The sequence below is a fragment of the Rhinolophus hipposideros genome (genome assembly GCF_964194185.1).
Source record: "Rhinolophus hipposideros genome assembly, chromosome: 15".
Classification (NCBI taxonomy): Eukaryota; Metazoa; Chordata; class Mammalia; order Chiroptera; family Rhinolophidae; genus Rhinolophus; species Rhinolophus hipposideros.
In genome coordinates, this window is record NC_138061.1 from 31,745,461 (window position 1) to 31,765,389 (window position 19,929).

General features: G+C 41.8%; 1 protein-coding gene across 3 annotated transcripts in view; it reads left to right on the top strand.

The window, feature by feature from the left end:
• The first annotated feature begins 594 nt into the window (after window positions 1-594).
• The window catches only part of SLC16A12 (solute carrier family 16 member 12), an 84,082-nt gene continuing 64,747 nt past the window's right edge, over window positions 595-19,929 (top strand). Inside the window, exon 1 of one of the 3 annotated variants that reach the window (XM_081074797.1) lies at window positions 595-761. The gene's annotated coding sequence lies outside the window, so the exon portion shown is untranslated. Of the gene's footprint in view, window positions 762-10,461; window positions 10,719-19,929 lie in introns of those variants that run through there. The other 2 variants (XM_081074795.1, XM_081074796.1) reach the window with 2 other exon arrangements.

The window sequence follows — 19,929 nt, forward strand, 5'->3', positions numbered from 1 at the left end:
GATTTGTGTAACACTTAAGATGTACTTCCGGCATTGAAAATAAAAGGGGATCTGGCCATTGTTCATATACCCTGATGCTTTATCTATGTGAGTTGGCTTTACCCTCATGAAATATTTTCTTCAACTTGCCCTTTCTGAATTTATCAAAATGAATAAAGGTAAGCGGAAGCTTGCTATATGAAGCTATTAAGAAGATCATCAAATAAAAAGGGCAAATCAGCTCTAAAGCTGGCTGATTATCAGTCTCCACCGTGTTTCTATTGTTAGCAGGTGAGCTGTCCAGCCAGAACCACGCATCCCTTCAAGTGACTTACAGAAGCCATCTGGTCCTGCTTTGAGCACGTCCTGCTCATTATCATCAATCTTCTCTTGAAAGAGAATGTTTCTGCTCTGCTCATGTACACCTCTCTCCCTTCTCTGAATGGTTCACACTGTGGGGACAGAGTCCCAGAGAGCAGTTTCCAGGCTCTCGGCCTCACGTGGAAAGGTGCTGGCTCGGGTATTAGATGGCCGTCAGCTGTGGCTGGGTGGCCATCAGCTGTTACTAGTTAACCATTGGTCACTGATATAACTGCCATGGCTGAGCTAGCAAGCACGGATTGCAGTTAGCAAGCGAGGATGGCGGATTGCGGATCGTGTGGATCTTACTTCCTGTGTCTCTCCCAGCCACCAGCCAGACTGGGGTGCAGGAAGACCCCCTGTTGGGGTACTGGCGGATGTTCGCTTTTGTGTCTCGACCAGCCACCATCGAGAATATAGTGGTATGAACCCCCATCCATGGCTCCGTCGATGTTCCTTTTTGGCCACACCATATCCTGCATTCTTGTGCAGGGAGCGGGAGCTGAGTCCCTGCATTGCACACACTTATGTGACTTATATGGTACTTGCTGCATCCTGCTTGCAGGCAGCTCTGCATCTTTCTTATCTCTTTTACTAGACGTTGCGGGCATTCACCGAGCTCCAGTCTGCCCTTCTGCTCTGGTTTCATCTCAGCTCTCTTGCACTGAAGATTTTCAAGCCATATCTCTAACTTTGGTCTTCCTCCTTGGCCCCTCACTTGAATTTCCAACAGCCTGCTGGGTGTTTCACACCCACCTGGAGCTCCACGTGTCTAATATTGAATAGTTCACTAGCTGCTACCTCTTAACTTTTTTCTCTGTTAATGATCACCATCCTCCTGGCTGGAGACACACGTGCTACTCAGGCCTCTTCCACTTCATATCTAATCAGTCACTTGGTCCTATTGATTTTCTCTGTTCTCATCAAAACGACTTATTTACTCACTGCCAAAAACACCTTGCACTTTCCCGCTGCTAATACTATTATCTGTAGGTTCACCTACCAAGAGAGTCTTCCCACCTGCTTATTGAAATGTTCCAAGAAGGCGTTTCAGCCCCGCTGTAAAGTCACTCTTCACTTAGCATCTTATTTCTCCTCTGGATTGGCCTACCAAGTGTTGACTTCCTTCATCAAAATAATCATGCACATTGTCTTTTCAAAACATAAGGTTGTGGTGAAGGTGTTCTTGAAATCTTTTATTGTTATTCAATTACTCTTATTTGCATGGCTACTTATATTTCAATTACACTGTAAATTCCTCGAAGACAGGAACCATGTCTTAAAACACAGTTGTACTGTGCCTAGTGCCTATACAGACTAGACACTCAAAAATACCGGTTGATCTGTTTGCATTGAATTTGTCTGATGCTAGAAATAAAGGAGAGCCTCGCAGTGTAGTTCAGTTTGCAATTTAGTTGCTCATTAAATTGGCCCATTAAACACAAATAATTTCTCTTCTCATATCTTGCTCACAACATGGTTTTTTTCCTGTTGAGTAATTGAAAAGAACATAATAGCATGGTAAAACCTGGGGGGAGGGGGAAAGACTTGTGATAGATACATTTGCAAAAACGTTTCTCTTTATATTATTACAAGGTATATATAAAATCTGCAGATAGTGTGAGTTTATATTAGTTAGCTCTAGCTTAAATAATGCCACATGACAAACAACCACAACACTGCCATGGCTACAACAGCACACCTTTATTGTTGTGTGTGAGTGTGTAGGTGGGCTGGTCAGTTCTGATGTGAGCTGGTCTCAGTGGGCTCACTTGTGCACGTGAAGCCTGCTGTGGGGGTAGTAGCCAGCTTTACTGAACTTGGCTTGGCTCTTCTGGTGTCTGGGGCCTTGACTGGGGTGACGGAGCTGCCTGAGCTCAGCCCCACATGTTCTGTCATCTTGCAGTAGGCACCCCAGGCTTGTTCTCAGGGTGATGGAGGGTTCTGAGTGAGAGCCAGATGGGGACGTGTTCCCTTAAGACTCAGAATTGGCCCCACCGTTATTCCTTTTCCACTGGCTAAAACAATCACTGGACTAGCCCTGATTCACATGTCAGCTATTGTGCTAGGTACTTCAAAAGTATATGTCTCATTTAACCTTCACAATGGTCCTACAAGGAAGGTGTTGTTATTATGCTCATTTGACAAAAGAAGAAACTTACGTTTTGAATTGTTACATAACTTGCCCAAGATTACCCAGCCAGCAAGAGGTGGAGACATTTGGTAACATCTGAAAACAACTGTGATTTCATGACTAGGAGGATTACTATAGGCAAGGAATGGGTAAAGACTAGAGATGCTGCTAAATATTTTACAATGCACAGGGCAGTCCCACAACAAAGAATTATCAGGTCCAAAATGTCATTAGTGTGGAGGAAGAGAGTCAACTGAATTAGAGGCTGGGGTAAGTAGCTGCTCAAACTGTATTTTTTGAATGGTACTATTGACTTATTTTATAGATGAGAAACTCTAGACTTAGGAGGGTTAATAAATTTTGTAAGTTCATACTGCTAAGAAGTGGCCGAAGTGGGAGTTTTATGTAGGTTTTCTAATTCCAAATTCAATGCCTTTCAGTTAGACCATGACTCCCTGAAGAAGAAAATGGGTTAAAATGATTGCATGGCTTCAAGTCATATTAAATGAGAGAATTTTAGCACCAGAGACCAAGGCAGTGATGTCAGAGAGGAGAAACTGGAAAGTTTTGGGGGAGCTAAGAGCAGATTATAATGATAACTTTAGTTCCTGATAGGTTAACGTTTGAAGTAACAGGGTGGGGAGAATTTAATTGACAATATGCAATGGGGGTGATAAGAATTGGAGTTCAGAGAGAAGTACATTGCTTCTGACAGGCAGGTGCTAGCCACATTCATGACAATGTGATCAGGATATGGGATAAGAAAGGAGAACAGACAAACAGTGGCTGCATTCTACAAAAATGTTCGTAAGAAAAGAAATGAAGTGATGAAAAAGGACCAAGGAAGACAATTAAGAAAGAGGGATCTGAAAGGTGCCCACAGGATGTGATCATATTTCAAAAGTCAGAAGAACAGGAGTTTAAGAAAAAGGTTATTCAGAAATCTATGCTTCTTGGTGTGCAGGGAAGAATTTCACTATTTTCCATTCCATGTATTGCCTTAATTTGTATGACTGACAGCATAAAATACTTGCCTCTTTTATTGTGCTGTTTGTACTTATCCTTAGAATCTTTATTAGTCATAAAAATAAACTTTCACATTCTATTTAGGCAAAAACCTTAAGTTTCTGTCCCCAACCCCCAACCTTCTGGTAGCTTCCAGTCTGACATGGACACCCTAAATATTACTTATCTGGAACCAATGTTCTCATTTCTCTCTGCTGAGTCCGCACATCCTTGTTTGACCAAATAACAGGAACAAACAATTCCTTCCATAATGGATGTACCCAAAGGTGTCATGCTTCTGAGAATCACATCTGAAAATTGATTCCCCTGAACCATGGTGCAATGTGATTTTAGTTAACACGCTTGTTATTTACTGGATACAAATGGTAGGGATTTGACCAAGTATGCTGTGCCTCTAGGCCAGAACAGAACAGGTAGTGCTAGCTCTGTGTGAGGAGGAAGAGGTGAGGGGAGGAGGCTAGAACGCAAATATACATGGTAGTGCAGGTACCAGCGCAGCTGACCGCATAAGCAGAAGTTTCTTAACCTAATAACGATGTAACTGTAGTACCATGTCCTCCCAACTTTTTAAAAATGTAAAATGACTCCTAATGCTAATGCTGGTTAAGAAGTTTCGTGTATTTCTTAGGTTGGTGCAAAAGTAATTGCAGTTTTTGCAATTATTTTTAACCTTTTAGACTGCAATTACTTTTGCACCAGCCCGATACTATGTATGTGTAGGGCCTTGCATTCAGCACATTCTATGGATTATCCCATTTTGACTCTCACAAAGACTCAACGACCTGGGTTTAATGATCAGTTCCTCTACCTGCCTCAGGATAGGTGAGGTTCTGCATATGATTTGGAAAAACTGCACTCTCTGGGCTCATTCACCAAAATCCCGGCCTCTAAGCACCACTGTCCAATAGAACTTTCTGTGATAAAGGAAATGTTTTACATACTGTCCAGTATGGTAGCTACCGGCCACATATTGGTATGGAGCACTGGAAATGTGGTTAGCACAACAGACTGGCACTAAAAAACAAAGACACAAGCCCCCCCCCCATGAATTTTAATTAAAATGTAAATAGCCACATATCATAGTTGTTTCAGATGGCAGCACAAATAGAGAACATTTCCATTTGCAGAAAATTCTGTTGGTTAGTGCTGTTTAGGAAAAATGCGGCGTTTTTCTCCTCCCTCCTAGGGCAAACAGAAGTGCTTTCTCCTCCCCTTTTCAGCTCCTCCAACTCTCAGACCTTGGAGGAAGGAGTTTCCTTTCCTCTTTCCATCTTCCCCTCCTCCACCTCCATACTGCCCACACCTGTGGCATCAGCTTGTTCAAGAGCTTTCAGAGGAAACCCCAAAGGGTCGACAGATGGATGTAACCTTTCCTACCAGGTATGACCTGTCAGCATGAGCTTCCTTTTCATTATCAACAATCCACAATTACTCATCTCTCAAAAGTTGAGCATCGAAGAGTTTCAGTCAAGAAGGCGGAGTAGGTAAACGCTTGTTAACCTTCTCTCACGACCACATCAAAATTACAACTAAACTACAAAACAACTTTCATTGAGAATCGCCTGAAATCTTTCTGAACTGAAGCCCTACACCTAAGGACGTGCAGAAGAAGCCACCTTGAGACTGGTAGGAGGGGTAGAAATGGGGAATGGGCTAGTCCCACACCAGCGTGTGACCATTAAAAGTTGGGAGGGATATCTCGGCTGTGGAGGTCCCCCCTGGAGGAGTGAGGGATCTCAGCCCATCCCCAGCCCAGGATCCCAGTGCCGGGGAGAGAAGTCCCCATAATTTCTGGCTGTGAAACCCAGCAGAGATAGTGGCTGAGTGAGCCGGAGGGTGGCTGCACTCCCAGGCGTTCCTCTTAATTAATGGGACGGCGCACAGACTTACCCACCAATGGAATCACTGGCTCTGAGCTCTAGCACTGGGGCAGCAGCTGGAGAGGTGACAGGTGACAGAGGAAGGGTTGGGGGAACTGAGGTGTCTGACATTAGGATGAAGGCTACATGGGCAGCTTTCTCCCAGACAGAGAAGCTGGTGGAAGCCACTGTTTCTTTGTTGAGCCCTCCCCCTTTCCTGTGTGCAGACGCCATATCTGAGTCTCCATCAAGCTGACTAATGCTGTGCGTTTGCCATGCCCTGGTAACTCTGAGACCCCCACCCCTCCCAACTTTCAGGCACACACAGGCTGCTTCCTGTGGCTTTTTCATAGAAACCACCTGCCTTGACTCATGCTGCAGACTGTCCAAAGGTTTCTGAAAAGTTCACAGAACCCAGACAAGGAGCATCTGGCTTGAGTGTGTTCCATACTTTTGGCTGAGCAGAACTCAGCCAAACTAAGCTCAGAACTAGCAGCAGCCAGCTTTGGTTTGTGACTTGGCACTTCCAAGCACAGCACAGTGAGCGGCCATCTGCAGATTGCTTTGTGGTTCTTTCAGGGTGGCTCCAGATGGGGCATGGGCTGTGGCTGAACTTGACCTGCAGTGGGTCCCCTCCCAGGTGGCCCTGGGGTTGGGGTGACAAGTGGCCAGCTTCAAAATGAACTGGAGCACCACCCAGCCACTTCCAAGGCCCACACACCCAAGAGGTGGATTGGACAGGCACCAGAGCCCTGCTGATGCAGATTTTGCTCTGTAGGGACAGCCCCTATACCACAGCTCCTCCACTGTAGTCACAGCCAGTCCTCACAACCAATGAACCCGAGGGTCAATCACTTCCCTTGATGTGCAAATAGCAACCAAGGCAAAACTACAAGAGGAGGGCACAAGGAACACACCTGGAATGTGCAGCTCAGATGACAAGAAAGAATGAGCCACTGAGCCCCACAGCACACCTACTACAAAAGGCCACTCTACTAAGACTGGGAGACATAGCAGCCCTACCTAATACAGAGAAACAAACACAGGGCGGAAGCTAAAATGGGGAGACAAAGAAACATGTCCCAAATAAAAGGACAGAACAAAGCTCCAGGGGAAAAAAAAAACTAAACAAATTGGAGACAAGTAATCTACCAGATGCAGAGCTCCAAACGCTGGATATAAGGACGCTTAATGATCTCCGAAAACTTCAACAAAAAGATAGGAAACATAAAAATGGAGATAAAAAACAAAAAAGAACCAGTTGGAAATAAAGAATACAATAATGGAAATGAAGAATACATTATAGGGAATCAACAATTGATTAGGTGAAGCAAAGGCTCGAATCAGCAATTTAGAAGATAAGGTAGCAGAAAACACCCAATCAGAACAGCAAAAAGAAAAAGGCATCCAAAAAAATAAGGATAGTTTAAGGGGCTTCTGGGACAACATTAAGTGTACCAACATTCACATCATAGGAGTATCAGAAGGAGAAGAGCGAGAGCAAGGAATTGAAAACCTATTTGAAGAAATAATGATGGAAAACTTCCCTAACCTGGTGAAGGAAATAGACATACAAGCCCAGGAAGCGCAGAGTCTCAAATAAGATGAACCCAAAGAGATCCACACCAAGACACACCATAATTAAAATGGCAAAGGTTAAAGACAAAGAAAGAATTTTAAAAGCAGCAAGAGAAAAGCACTTAGTTACCTGTAAGGGAGCTCCCATACGACTGTCAGCTGATTTCTCAACAGGCCAGAAGGGACTGGCAGGAAATATTCAAAGTGATGAAAAACAAAGAACCTACAACCAAGATTACTCTATCCAGCAAAGCTATCATTTAGAATCAAAGAACAAATAAAGAGCTTCCAGACAAGGAAAAGCTAAAGGAGTTCATCACCTTCAAAACAGTATAACAAGGAATCTTAGAGTTACTTCTTTGAGATGGAAAAATAAAAATAAAAAATATGAATAATAGAATGGCAATATCTACATACCTATCAAAAATTATTTTCATCTAAATAGATTAAATGCTCCAATCAAAAGACAAAGGCCTGAATGGATAAGAAAAAAAGACCCTTACATATGCTGCCTGCAAGAGACTCACTTGAGATCAAAAGACACACACAGAATGAAAGTAAAGGGACGGAAAAGATATTTCATGAAAATGAAAACAAACAAACAAAGCTGTGGTAGCAGGACTTATACCAGACAAAATAGATTTTAAAACAGACTGTAACAAGAGACAAAGAAAGACCTAGTAATCCCACTTCTGGGTCCTTATCTGAAGAAACCCAAAATACTACTTCAAGGGGACATGCTCATCCATATGTCTATTGCAGCATTATTTACAATAGCAAAAATATGAAGGAAAACTTGGTGTCCCGGAATGGAAGAATGGATAAAAAAGAGGTGGTACATATATATACAACGGAATATTACTCAGTCATAAAAAAGAATGAAATCTTGCCATCTGCAACAACATGGACCTAAAGGGTACTGTGCTGAGTGTAATAAGTCAGACAGTGAAAGACAAATGTTATATAATTTCACTTATAAGTGGAATCTAAAGAACAAAATAAACAAACAAATAAAACAGAAACAAACTCATAGATACAGAGAACATTTTGATGGTTGTCAGATGGGAGGGAGGTTGGGGATGGGTGAAAAAGAGGAAGGGATTAAGAAGTACAAATTTGGGCCGGCCCGGTGGCTCAGGCGGTTAGAGCTCCATGCTCCTAACTCCGAAGGCTGCCGATTCAACTCCCACATGGGCCAGCGGGCTCTCAACCACAAGGTTGCCAGTTCAATTCCTCGACTCCTGCAAGGGATTTTGGGCTGTGCCCCCTGCAACTAACAACAGCAACCGGACCTGAAGCTGAGCTGCGCCCTCCACAACTAAGATTGAAAGGACAACTTGACTTGGAAAAAAGGCCTGGAAGTACACACTGTTCCCCAATAAAGTCCTGTTCCCCTTTCCCAATAAAATCTTAAAAAAAAAAAAAAGGTACAAATTTGTTGTTATACAGTAGTCATGGGGAGGTAGGGTTAGCACAGGAATATAGTCAATAATATTGTAATAACTCTGTATGGTGTCAGATGGGTACTAGATTTATTGGGGGATAGATAGGAGGGTGTTGGGGGCAGGGTGAAAAAGGTGAAGGAATTAAGAAATACAAATTGGTAGTTATAAAATAGTCATGGGGATGTAAAGCATAGGGAATATGATCAATAATACGGTAATAGCTATGTTTACTGCCAGGTGGGTACTACTCAGGGGGATCACTTCGTAAATTATATAAATGTCTAACTATTATTCTGTACATCTGAAATTAATATAAAATAATATTAAATGTCAAAAAAAATGAGTCAGTCTGCCAGAGATAGAGTCAGGCAAACAATATCTGAACATTCTAGGAATCACAAACAAACAAACATCAAACCTGAACATACAGCATTTAATGAGATAAACAAAATACTTGCTTTGAGCTTTGTGAAAGTCCCTATAAGTGGTGACTTAGATGGAAGGAAGCCTGTGAGGTTCCTTTCTATTCTCCAAAACTTTTTAAAACACTGATTGTCCTATGTTGTTTAAGTGGAGAATGGGGCTTATTTGCCACCCAAAGTAATGTTTAACTAAGAGGAGTATTTTTCTGAGCTGCAAAAGTATTTAAGCCTTTAAACTAAAGACCTTCACAGATGAGAGCTCAGGGCTCAACCCTGCCCCTACACTTAGAAGTCCATTTTCAATGCTAATGAATTCTTTTACAAGCTGTATTTGCTAATTTTTTGGTGTGTTTCAGACATAGATTCACTAATCATTAGTTAAATGTAACCCAGAGTTTTTTTGCAAGTGCAAAATAGGACTTAAATACAGATTTACGGTGTTTTCCCGAAAATAAGACCTAACTGGAAAATGAGCCCTAGCATGATTTTTCAGAACGACATTCCCCTGAACATAAGCCTTAATGCGTCTTTTGGAGCAAAAATTAATATAAGAGCCAGTCTTATTTTCGGGAAAACACAATATAAAGAGCAAGAAACAGAAGGGGAAGAGACAAAATAGCCATAGGATCAAATGAGGAACGCTTGTAGGAGTCTGTTAAAAAAAATATATCCTAAGGTATTGTGTGGCCACTGCTCAGTAACTTTCTACGCCTCTTCTCAAATTTTCCAGAAAGTTGCCCTTATTTTGAAACAGATATACAAGCCACTACATCACCTAGGAATTCTTGTTAAAATACAAATGACGATTTACAGGCTCTGAGATTGGGCCTGAGATTTTGCGTTTCTAGCAAGCTCCCAGAGGATGACAGATGTTGTTGAGTAGCAAGCATGACCCCAAGAGGTTGGACCGAGACCTTGTCAGTTCCGAGAACTCGAGAACTCACTTCTGAAAGGGAGAGACATTTACAGAAAGGTGAGCCTGGAACCTGCCTTAGGAGCAGTACCTCGTGGCAGACTCAGGCAGGTCCTTCTTCAGGCCGGTGAGACAGCACCCTTCAAGGCGAAGGTCGGGGAGCTGGGCCAACCTTAGCACAGAGACAGTAACATTTCCTGGGGGCGCGTTATGTAACCGGCCCCTGAACCTCATTCATTTTTGTCCTCTGAGCAACCACATGAAGTGAACACTAGTATTACGGGTATTCTCATTTTACAGGTGTAGAAACTGAGGCTCAGAGATTTAGGTAAGTTGTCTGAGGTCACTCAGGAGAGTTGAATCCGGGTACATCTAACTCCAAGAGACAACGCTTTTAACTAACACCGGGGCCTCAGTTTCCTGTGCTGTGAACGGGAAGGGCTGGCCGGCAGCATCCAGATCCCTGCCACATACACGTTAAGGGAGTCTTTGCGTTCTTTTTCGAGATCTTGCTCTTTGACCCTGCAGGGGAAAGTTCTTTGGGGGAACGCCGGGCCCCTCTGCTTGCTGAGGTGTTCCCCGGGGACGGTCGGGCAGTCCTCGAGCGAGCTGGCATGGGACATCGGTGGCCCGTCCATTACATAACGGCGAGGCGTCCCTCCTCCCGCGCGCCCCTCACCCCTCGCCAAGTCGCAGCACGCAGAGCGCATCCCAGGGATAAATCCCGCTCTCTCTCTCCCGGCAGAAAGTCCACGGCTGAGCTGGGGGTGCTGCGCCCTGAGATTTCCCCCGCCGCTCCCTCCTCCCCCAGCGCTGCCCGCTCGCCCCCCGGCCCCAGCTCCGCCAGAGCCTCCGCCCTGCCGTCCACTCCCCGCCCCTCGGAAGCGCGGACCGCGGCGCCTGGGTCCCGGGAAGGGGCCACTGCGCAGAGACGCGGCACAGTGGGTGCGCCCCGGGGGCATGTCCGCGCACTACCGCCTGGACGGCAGCGGTCGACGCGAGGTGAGGACGCGGCAGGGCCGGGCTGGGGCGGGCGTGGCCCGGGGTCCGGCGGCACGGGGGTCTGCGCGCTGCGGGCGGCTGCGGAGCACTGAAGCCTGGCCCCGCGAGGTGGCCCGGGCGCGGTCCCCGCGGGCGGCTGGGACTCCGGGATCCCCAGCCTGTGAGCCAGAGAACCCCGTTGGCTTACTCTCTTCCAGCTCCCCGGCTGGGCTGTGGAGCGCGCAGTGTCTCAGGTGACCCAGGCATCCTTCGCGGGGCCCTAGGGCTGGGTTTCGTGGAATTGGCAGAAGGCGCTTGGTTCGCTCCCCCTCTGCCCCAGCGCCCAGCAACGCGCCGGGAGCCCGCCATCCCAACCCGGGGCCTTCGGAGCGTCTGCTGGGTCAAGGGGGAGCCATGTGCCCACTTGCCTTGTTGGTTTTGGGCCTGCGCTCCAGCAGTTTCTGGGCAGGTGGCTGGCGAGGGAGCGACTTTGATCTCCATCTCCTGTTGTTTCCAAATGCAGACTTCTCCGTGCAATAGAGACCGCCTTTCTTCCAGATCGTTTTCAGCGTTGTTGTTGTTGTTGTTCTTGTTGTTTAATTCCCAGCTGCCTCAGGTAGTGATAATATTCATTTCTCGTGTGTGGTGTGATAAAAACACACCAGCCTTCAAACTGTCAAGTGACTGAACTGCACTTCTCAGTTGCTTCTTGTCCTCGAAGAAATGCAGTGATACCTGTAGTTTGGACTCAGGGAAAAGTGTTGGCAAGGAAATTTTAAAGCAGATTCAAGTCCTGGGGCTACCAGTATTTGGTTCCCCTGCCGTTTTCACAATTCAGCATTATGAAACTCTTATAACTTTTTTTTTTTTTTAATGTTGAGTCAGATGGGACCTGCCAGCAAGCACACTGGTTAAAGCCTTCCATTCTGAAGGGACTCTAATTAGTTCATCCTACCTGTTTATTTGCTGAGAGCTGGGCACTCTGGTGGCACAGCCAGCTTGACCCAGGAGGAAAGTGTTCAGCCCTGCCAAATTTAGAAACATAGATTCTCCACAGGTATCTGAGATCACTAGCTTTTAAAATCATCACCTGCCTCTGCATAGTTTATCCTCTGCCCCAATAAATGTCATGCCAAACTAGGCTAATGATATCTACCCTCTACCCCCAAGGTGTCCATCCTGTCTGTTGAAGAAATAAAGAATGGAAATAAAGAGTAGGAGTTAAGTGACCAGATTTGATCACTTATAATCACAGGATCTTGGAAATTGGAAAAAGGTTTTAGAGATCATCGGTTCAAACCCCTCACCTTACAGTCCAGGAAGCTCAGATTCTGGTTGACGAAGATTGGCAAAGCTCATAGTGTTAATTGGTGATGGAACCAACATGAGAATGCAGGCCTTTTCCTTGCCACTTAGTTCAGTTTTCAAAGCATATTGCTACCAGGCATTTTGAACAAAAATGATATGACTAGAATCAACTAATCATATCATTTCCTCATGTTTTTATTTATCTTTTTTTTAATTGATGGGATTCTGAAATAGATGAGAGATTGATTTAGTCAAACCGCCTTTGTAGTACAATTAAAATAATAGAAACCTTTAATTTTAAATAACATTTACATTCTTATATGAAAATGAATATTATGATACATCCCAGGTAAACTTCCAGAAGAATGGTAATCAGAACAGATGGACTAAATTTACCCCCATCCCTCTGTCTGCTTCTCTGCCCCCTATGGTGGTGATTGGTTAGGCAAAGATGTGATTTACGGCTGTGGAGCTTACTTGAGAAAAATGTCTTGTATGAGGACCATTTGTGTGTTGTGATTAACACCATGACCTATAACCAAGCTGAGAAAGGAATTTTAAACAGACTTATTTAGCATTTTAGCATTGCATTGCACATTTTTCGTGTTTTTCAATTTAGTTCAATTGAACAGATATTTATTGCGTGTCTATTGCCTGGTGCCTGGTGCTCTTCTGGGCATTTGGGATATGTCAATGATCAAAACAAAGAACTTTGATCCTCAAGTTACAATCCCTTCATTAGAAATTTTCCAAGATTTTGTTTGGCAGGTAGAAGAGAATTTCAGTTTTGCCTACGTACGGAAAAGAACGTTAAGTATTCCAAATTATCTTCCTTCCAATCCCATGAATCTGCTAATTTTAAAATCACTGAAAACAATTTCTGATGAAGTTATTTTGACTTTTATGAACTGACATTCTACTATGCAAGAAGAGAAATTCCTACATTTGGTTATTTATGTCTGTGTATTCAGAGTCCCTGCAATTTTGTTTCCTTTAGTGCAGGGCCATCACTGTGGTGACATTAAACTTAATGAAGCACAGGAAGATTCATTTTCTCCATTGTGTTAGTGCCCCCACGTTAGTGTTGCAGACTGTAATTGTATTAGTTTGTAAGATGTAGCTTTTTATTTATTTATGAAGATGTTCTTCTTTTATTTTGTCTCACTTTACATTTTGCACTCCATTCCCTCCATAGTAATAAGCGGTAGGTACGGTGTGGTGACTTATTGGTAAACCCGTTTCCACAAAAGTTTTTCTTTTTAATCGGACTTTGCAGTTTTAAGCATTTTCTAATTCTCTCAATTGCTTTTTCTTCAAATGGCATGGTTTGCAAGCCCAGGCATGTTTATTGTTTTTAACAATGGCTTATCAAAATGAACTTGGCAGTTTTTCAGTCGTATACAGCCAAAAAAAAAAAAGTATTCAGTGCAGCTTTTGGGGTTGTTTATGCATTCCTTAATAGTCAATTGCTTTGTTTTTTAAATTGCCGCTTTGGAAGTTATTTTCTTATGAGTACCTTTCCAGTATATCTTAAAAACCTCAGCCATTAAAGTAGTATAATAATTTAATTGAGAAAAAAAACAAATCCACACTTGAAGATGTTGGGAGATTTTGAGTACAAAGATTTTTCTCTCTGTTTTTAATTTGTTTTACATCAAAGGACATCAGGAAGTGTCATTTTTTAACAGTGTCCTATTTGAAAGTGATTTCTGTCAAACCCTTGGAGGAACCTCATGATTTTTGATGGCTGCTGGGCACCCAGAGTAGTTGATTTTCTTCATTTGCCCACTACTCTGCCCTGTCAGATCCCTTTGCCCCTTCTTTTGCTGCACATTGATGAACGGAGTGAGTTATTGTAGCCAGGTAAGACATTACACACCATTCATTAGTTATTTAGCTAATGTGCTCATTCATTACTTAATAAATATTTATTGAACTTCTGCTCCTTAAATATTTGTGTAATGATTGTGCTCTGAGCACTTCTTTTCATGTGTGGGTGGCAGTAGGTGATATCACGGCACAGAACCTGCCTCTGAATCAGCTAACAGCCTGGTATGTAAGAAAAGACATGGCTAGCTATTGTACTATTTATAACCACATAAGACAGATAAGTCCTTTGGAAATTAAAAGGAAGGAGAGAGAGCGTGTAGTAGGTACTATGCAGGGTCAAGGCTTAGGGAAGACTTTGTCGACAACACATTTGAGCTGTTCCTTGAAAGACAGGATGGTAAAGCTTTTATAGAGGCAGAAGGGTATACCTACCTTTATGAGTACACATCCTTGCTTCTTTTTGAAGATATATAGAAGGTTTTCTTGTGGGGACCAGTTGAGGTTATATTGGGTTACTGCCCCTACACCCTCTGCAAACGTAACCCTTCGCCCTGGGTAATGGCGTATTGGCCAGCACTAAAACAACTCATTGGGTTAACCAACCCTTTCCTTTCCCTCTGAAACATGTACTGGTTGTTGCTCAGAGCACAGAGACGCCTGTGCTAAATAATTGTTATCATAATAAACTTAGCTTTTATCAACTGAGGTGGATGCTTACGGTGGTGTGTGATCATAGACCTGTTTATTCCAGTACTTACTATTGTAATTTTGCAATTTAATTAAAAACTACATAAATGTGAATGGCAAACTAAGAATGTTATTTCTGTGAAAATAACTAAGTTGATTGCCATATAGGGCCATAAAAGTAAGCCATGTTAAAAAACAATATCGACACATGGATGAACCATGAAAATGTTATATTAAACGAGAGAAACCAGACACACACACACACACACACACACACACACACACACACACACACAAAACACATATTGTATGATTCCACTTATATGAAATGCCCACAATAAGCAAATACAGAGAGAATAAGCAAATCCATAGAGATAAAAAGTAGATTAGTGGTTGTCAGGGTATGGAAGTGGGGAGAATTGAGAGTGACTGATAATAGGTACAGGGTTTTTTTTTCGGGTGATGGCTATGTTCTAGAATTAGATAGTGGTGATGGTTTTACAATATTATGAATGTACTAAAAACCACTGAATTGTATGTACCCTTTAAAATGATTAAAATAGTGAATTTTATCTCAATCAAAAAAAAAAAGAATGTAAAGATTTTTTGAAAAAGCAACATCAACAAATAAGCTAATACTCCTTAGGTGTGGAATATACAGCTGTAAAAGATTAAAAAACTATAGTAAAAAAATCTAGAAAGATTTTGCACTCAGTTTTTTTTCCCAAGTATCTTTAAGTTATAAGTGCTTTTAAGAAGTGGAAGCAGAAAATCTGGGAGTGGTTTACCCAAGAAAGGCACCACAGAACTCTAATCACGACCTGAGAACCGAAGGTTCATGAATGATTTTACTTTATGTGACTGAAGTTGAAATAAAATGTTTGAAATATGGTGTATCAACTTTTTGAGTTTTCACTGGCTTCTGATTGCTTCAGTAACCAGAGCTTTTAATGTTTAAATTTCTTAGGGTACCCAATGTTTCTTAAAAATAGCTCATTTCTCTGCATCTGGAGAAATTCCATGTTTATGAGCCTCTCTTATGGCTGTAATGTTAATCACTTAAGATTATAGAGGAGACCTGAATCTAGTTTTCAAGTTCCAAATCACCATAAAAAACACAACCCTTTCCCCTCCACAGTCTTATGGCTCCCCGGTTCATGTGTGTAAAACAAATTAGCAACATAAAATACTTAAAAATTTGTTGACTTTATACTTTTTAAAAATGTTTATGAGCAAACTTAACCATGTGCAGGTTTATCTAACATATTTCAGATTAAGGTTACAGTTTCTTATTTGGGGGACCAACTGGAATTGTTTTTTTAATTCTACTACTTTTGAAGAAATACTTTCCATGGGAGTGAGCTCATATTTATCTACTGAAGACAGTTGTGTTTCTTGAAATAGCAATTTCAGGCCTTTGAACCTGTAACTTCGAAATAACTGAACTCATAGCCCATGAAGGAATCACAAAACAAAACAAAACAAAAAAACAACCTGCAAACCCACACCACAGCAAAGTAATATCTGCGTGGAGGGAGAATAGCATGCTGTTTCTTCAGTCAGATATGGGTCAACCAGACAATTACCGTGTTTCCCCAAAAATAAGATCTAGCCGGACCATCAGCTGTAATGTGTCTGTTGGAGCAAAAATTAATATAAGACCCGGTCATATAATATAATATAATATAATATAATATAATATAATATAATATAATATAATATAATACTGGGTCTTATATTAATTTTTGCTCCAAAAGATGCATTAGAGCTGATGGTCCAGCTAGGTCTTATTTTCAGGGAAACACGGTAGTAAAAAGCAACCTTACCCATCATTATTAACTAGTCACGAATGGGGGGAGCCCAAACTCAAAGGCATCACTGCTATCAAAAAGGAGTAGTTTGTCCAGGTTGGTGATTGACAACTGAGTGATCCATCATTAGAGTCACCTGGGGAAGGAAAAAAACAGTGGTGCCAAGGATCCACTCTCAAAAGTTCTGATTCAGTAGGTCTAGGGTATGGCCAGGGCATCGGTGGTTTTTAAATCTCCCCTGGTGAATCTCATGTGCAGGTGGGGCTGCAAACCACTGATTTATATAATACTTAATAATTTTATGCTTTTTCAGAACAGATTTTATTGAAACAAATGGTTGTGATGGTATTTTCTTAACATATGAAAAAAATTACACGTAATACTTCTTTTCTTTTTTTGCAATTTTTTTATACAGTATCCACTCAGTATATGGGAGGGTTTCCTGATGGTGGGATGAATTTTCACTGATCTTTTCCCCTTCTTTCCGATTCACGGAGCTTTTGTCTACACAATGTCAAAATAACCAAACCAACCAAATTGGTACCATTACAGTCAACCAACCAATCAATTGACCATGTTTTTGGTGATTGTGGTGTCATAAAGTAGATTTCTAGAGGATAATAATTTGATCTTTTCCTCTCCAACAATCTGTTTTCTGTATAATACTTAATAGATGTGTTCTTGTTTATTATGAGTTTCCTTAACTGGTTGAGTTGTAAATCCTAATGCTCAAATTTGCCTCTGGATAATTTTTCAAAGTTAATTGAACCAAAAGAGATTTTGGAAATATAGAACTTTTATATAAGAAAGACATAATATAGGACTCATATAAGAAAGATGGCAGTTAATACCTGGCCTTATAGAACTTAAACACATTCTGACTAATTTTACATTTTCTCTTGTCATTGGGATCTAGTGTCTTTGAGAAACTGTAGTGAGGCGATTGGCATAGAACTGGGAAAACACTGATCTAACTCACTATTTTTAATGACATTTTGTTCTTTTCATACTCGTGGAAATTCCGAAATACCGTTACCAGTTAGCTTTCCCAAATTGTGCCTTAACTGTTGATTCTCATATTAAAAACAGCACCTTCATGGATCTTGACCAATAGTTTTTGAACTATATTTTGTAGATTTCTGGGAGTTCCACGGAGTCTCAGGGGCTGGTGTGGAGCCTGGGGACAATGTGTGTGGAGAGATGTCCAGGGTCCTGCTTAGGGTTCCTTTCGGTGGTCTCTTCTGCAACTGAGCAGGTGTGCTATTCTTGGATTCACATTTTGGGTTTCTAAGTAAGATTTTATTTGAACAAAGGATTTCTCGGCAACAACAAATTTGTAAATGACTAGGCCACTAGGTTTCTGAGTGTCTGCTTCCCTTTCCCTGCCAAATTTGGTTCATGTAGTTTTGGTAGCTCCTAATAGTTTTAAGCTACTATTCTGCATCTGTGTTGAAAAAGCAAGGGAAGACTTTGGTGTCCTTAACTTTATATCCTCCATGCTTCTAGGGAAAGCGAGCCAAATGAGCAGTTAGTTATTCTGGGCAAGAAATATAGTTTGGGAGCTATCAGCATAGAGACTCAGTTTAAGTCGTGTGTGTGTGTGTGTGTGTGTGTGTGTGTGTGTGTGTGTGTGTAAGTACCCAAGGAGAGTGTTTCTAGAGAGATGTGAGATGGGTCAAAGATAAAATCCTAAGGAAGAGCTAAGGGCCAGGTGCCCTCTTCTGTGCTCACGTTGACCCGATGCACATTGGTCAATGACGTTTTCTTTTTTATATTTTAATTTGCTATTTCCCCACATATGTGTGTGCATAACTGTCAAAAGGGTTGGAGCATGAGTGTATGTGTGTGTGTGTAGCTTGGTAGTGTCCGAGCACAGGCCATGGAAACCACCAAGGAAGTTTTCTTTTTCTTTGAAAACCCTGCAGCCTGCACAAAACTGTAGTGCTCCTTCTGCATGGGTATTGAGACACACAATGAGAAGATAAATTTGAGTGTTTAGCTAGTGGATTTGGCAGTGCAGACAGCCATTGTGGTATTTTTGGCGTAAGATGATTTGTTAAGAAGTATTGTGTTTCCTTGACTTTTATGATTCAGACGTTTCCCCGATGTCTTCATGCTCTCTTTTGGAATTAGAGCGGTGACTGCTAGATTCTAGGTGTGGTTCCAAGGAGACCCATGGGTAAGTCCCATTGCATATGAGTCTGAAGCTTCATTTTGTTTCATCGACACAGACCCTGCCCTCAATGCTGGCCAGCTCTTTGGCAAATTAAGTTCCAAGGCTCACCAGGCAACAGGGTATTATCTTAACTTAGAAACTCATAAACACTCTCAGAAAAAGTCTAAGTACCTGGGTAATAAATAAATAAATGCTTATAAATAAGGTACTGTCAGAAATATTTTTCTTAATTGGGCATTCCAATAATAAAAGGACTGGTCTTGCATCAAAAATTAAGCCCCATTTTTCTCTACTTTTTACTTCTTTAGGTTGACTTCTTTTTTTTTAAATTTATATATATTTTTTATTTTAATTTATTAGTTTCAGGTGTATAAGACAAGGTAATACTTAGACGTTCATCATTTATATCCCTCACACTGTGAATCCCCCTTCCCCCATCCACTATCCCTCTGACCTCACACCGAGCCATCACATTATATATATAAAATTATAGTTTGCATTCATTAATGTTTAGCTTACATGGTGTACAATGCCATGATCAGGCATCCACAGTATCCCTGAGGTGGTCTCCCAAATAGGACGCATGTCCATCGGATACCCAGCAAAATCTTTACAACATTATTGAATACGTTCCCCAAATTAATTTTCAAAAAACCCTGAGGCCATCTTGTGGTTACCAGCTGCTTCCTAATCCCTTCACCTTTCCCCTTATCCCCACCCTCCCCCCCACCCATCTAACAACTCTCGGTTTTTTCTTTTTGTCCCCAAAACTGTTTCTGATTAGCTCTTTAATTATCTTCCACGTTCAAAGAAGATAAAATATAAGCAACCATATATTCTAATTTTATTAGAGATGCAGGTCTACCTCAAATTCCAAATGACATTGAGCACCAAATTGGCATCTCAGAATCGTCCTGGCACATTCTGCTTCCTTTATAAATTCTCACGTAATAGTATACCTAATTGGCTGCACATACAGGCTACATTAAGGTAAAGTTTCAGTGGAGTTTTTTTAAATATACATATATATATATATATATATATTTATTACTTTTAAGCTGGAAGAGACATTTGAATTGGTGAAATAGAATTAATTACCTTTAAAGTCTCATAAAAAATATTGTGATTAAACAATGTTAAATGAACTTTGTGCATTTACGTCTGCATCCGGCTGAGAAGCCAGCATGTGCTGGACACAGTGCTGAGTGCTGAAGGTCTACAGAGAGTACAGGGCTCTGGGTCAAAGGCGGACAGTTCCCCAGGGAAGACAGGTGTGTGGACAGATGTTGAAAGGGCCAGGAGAGCAGTTTCCAGGCTTTCGGTTTCACATGGAAAGGTGCTAGCTCAGTTATATAACCCACACATGCACAAGCACTCATGTAACTAACTGGCCATCAGCTGTGACCAGTTAGCCATTAGC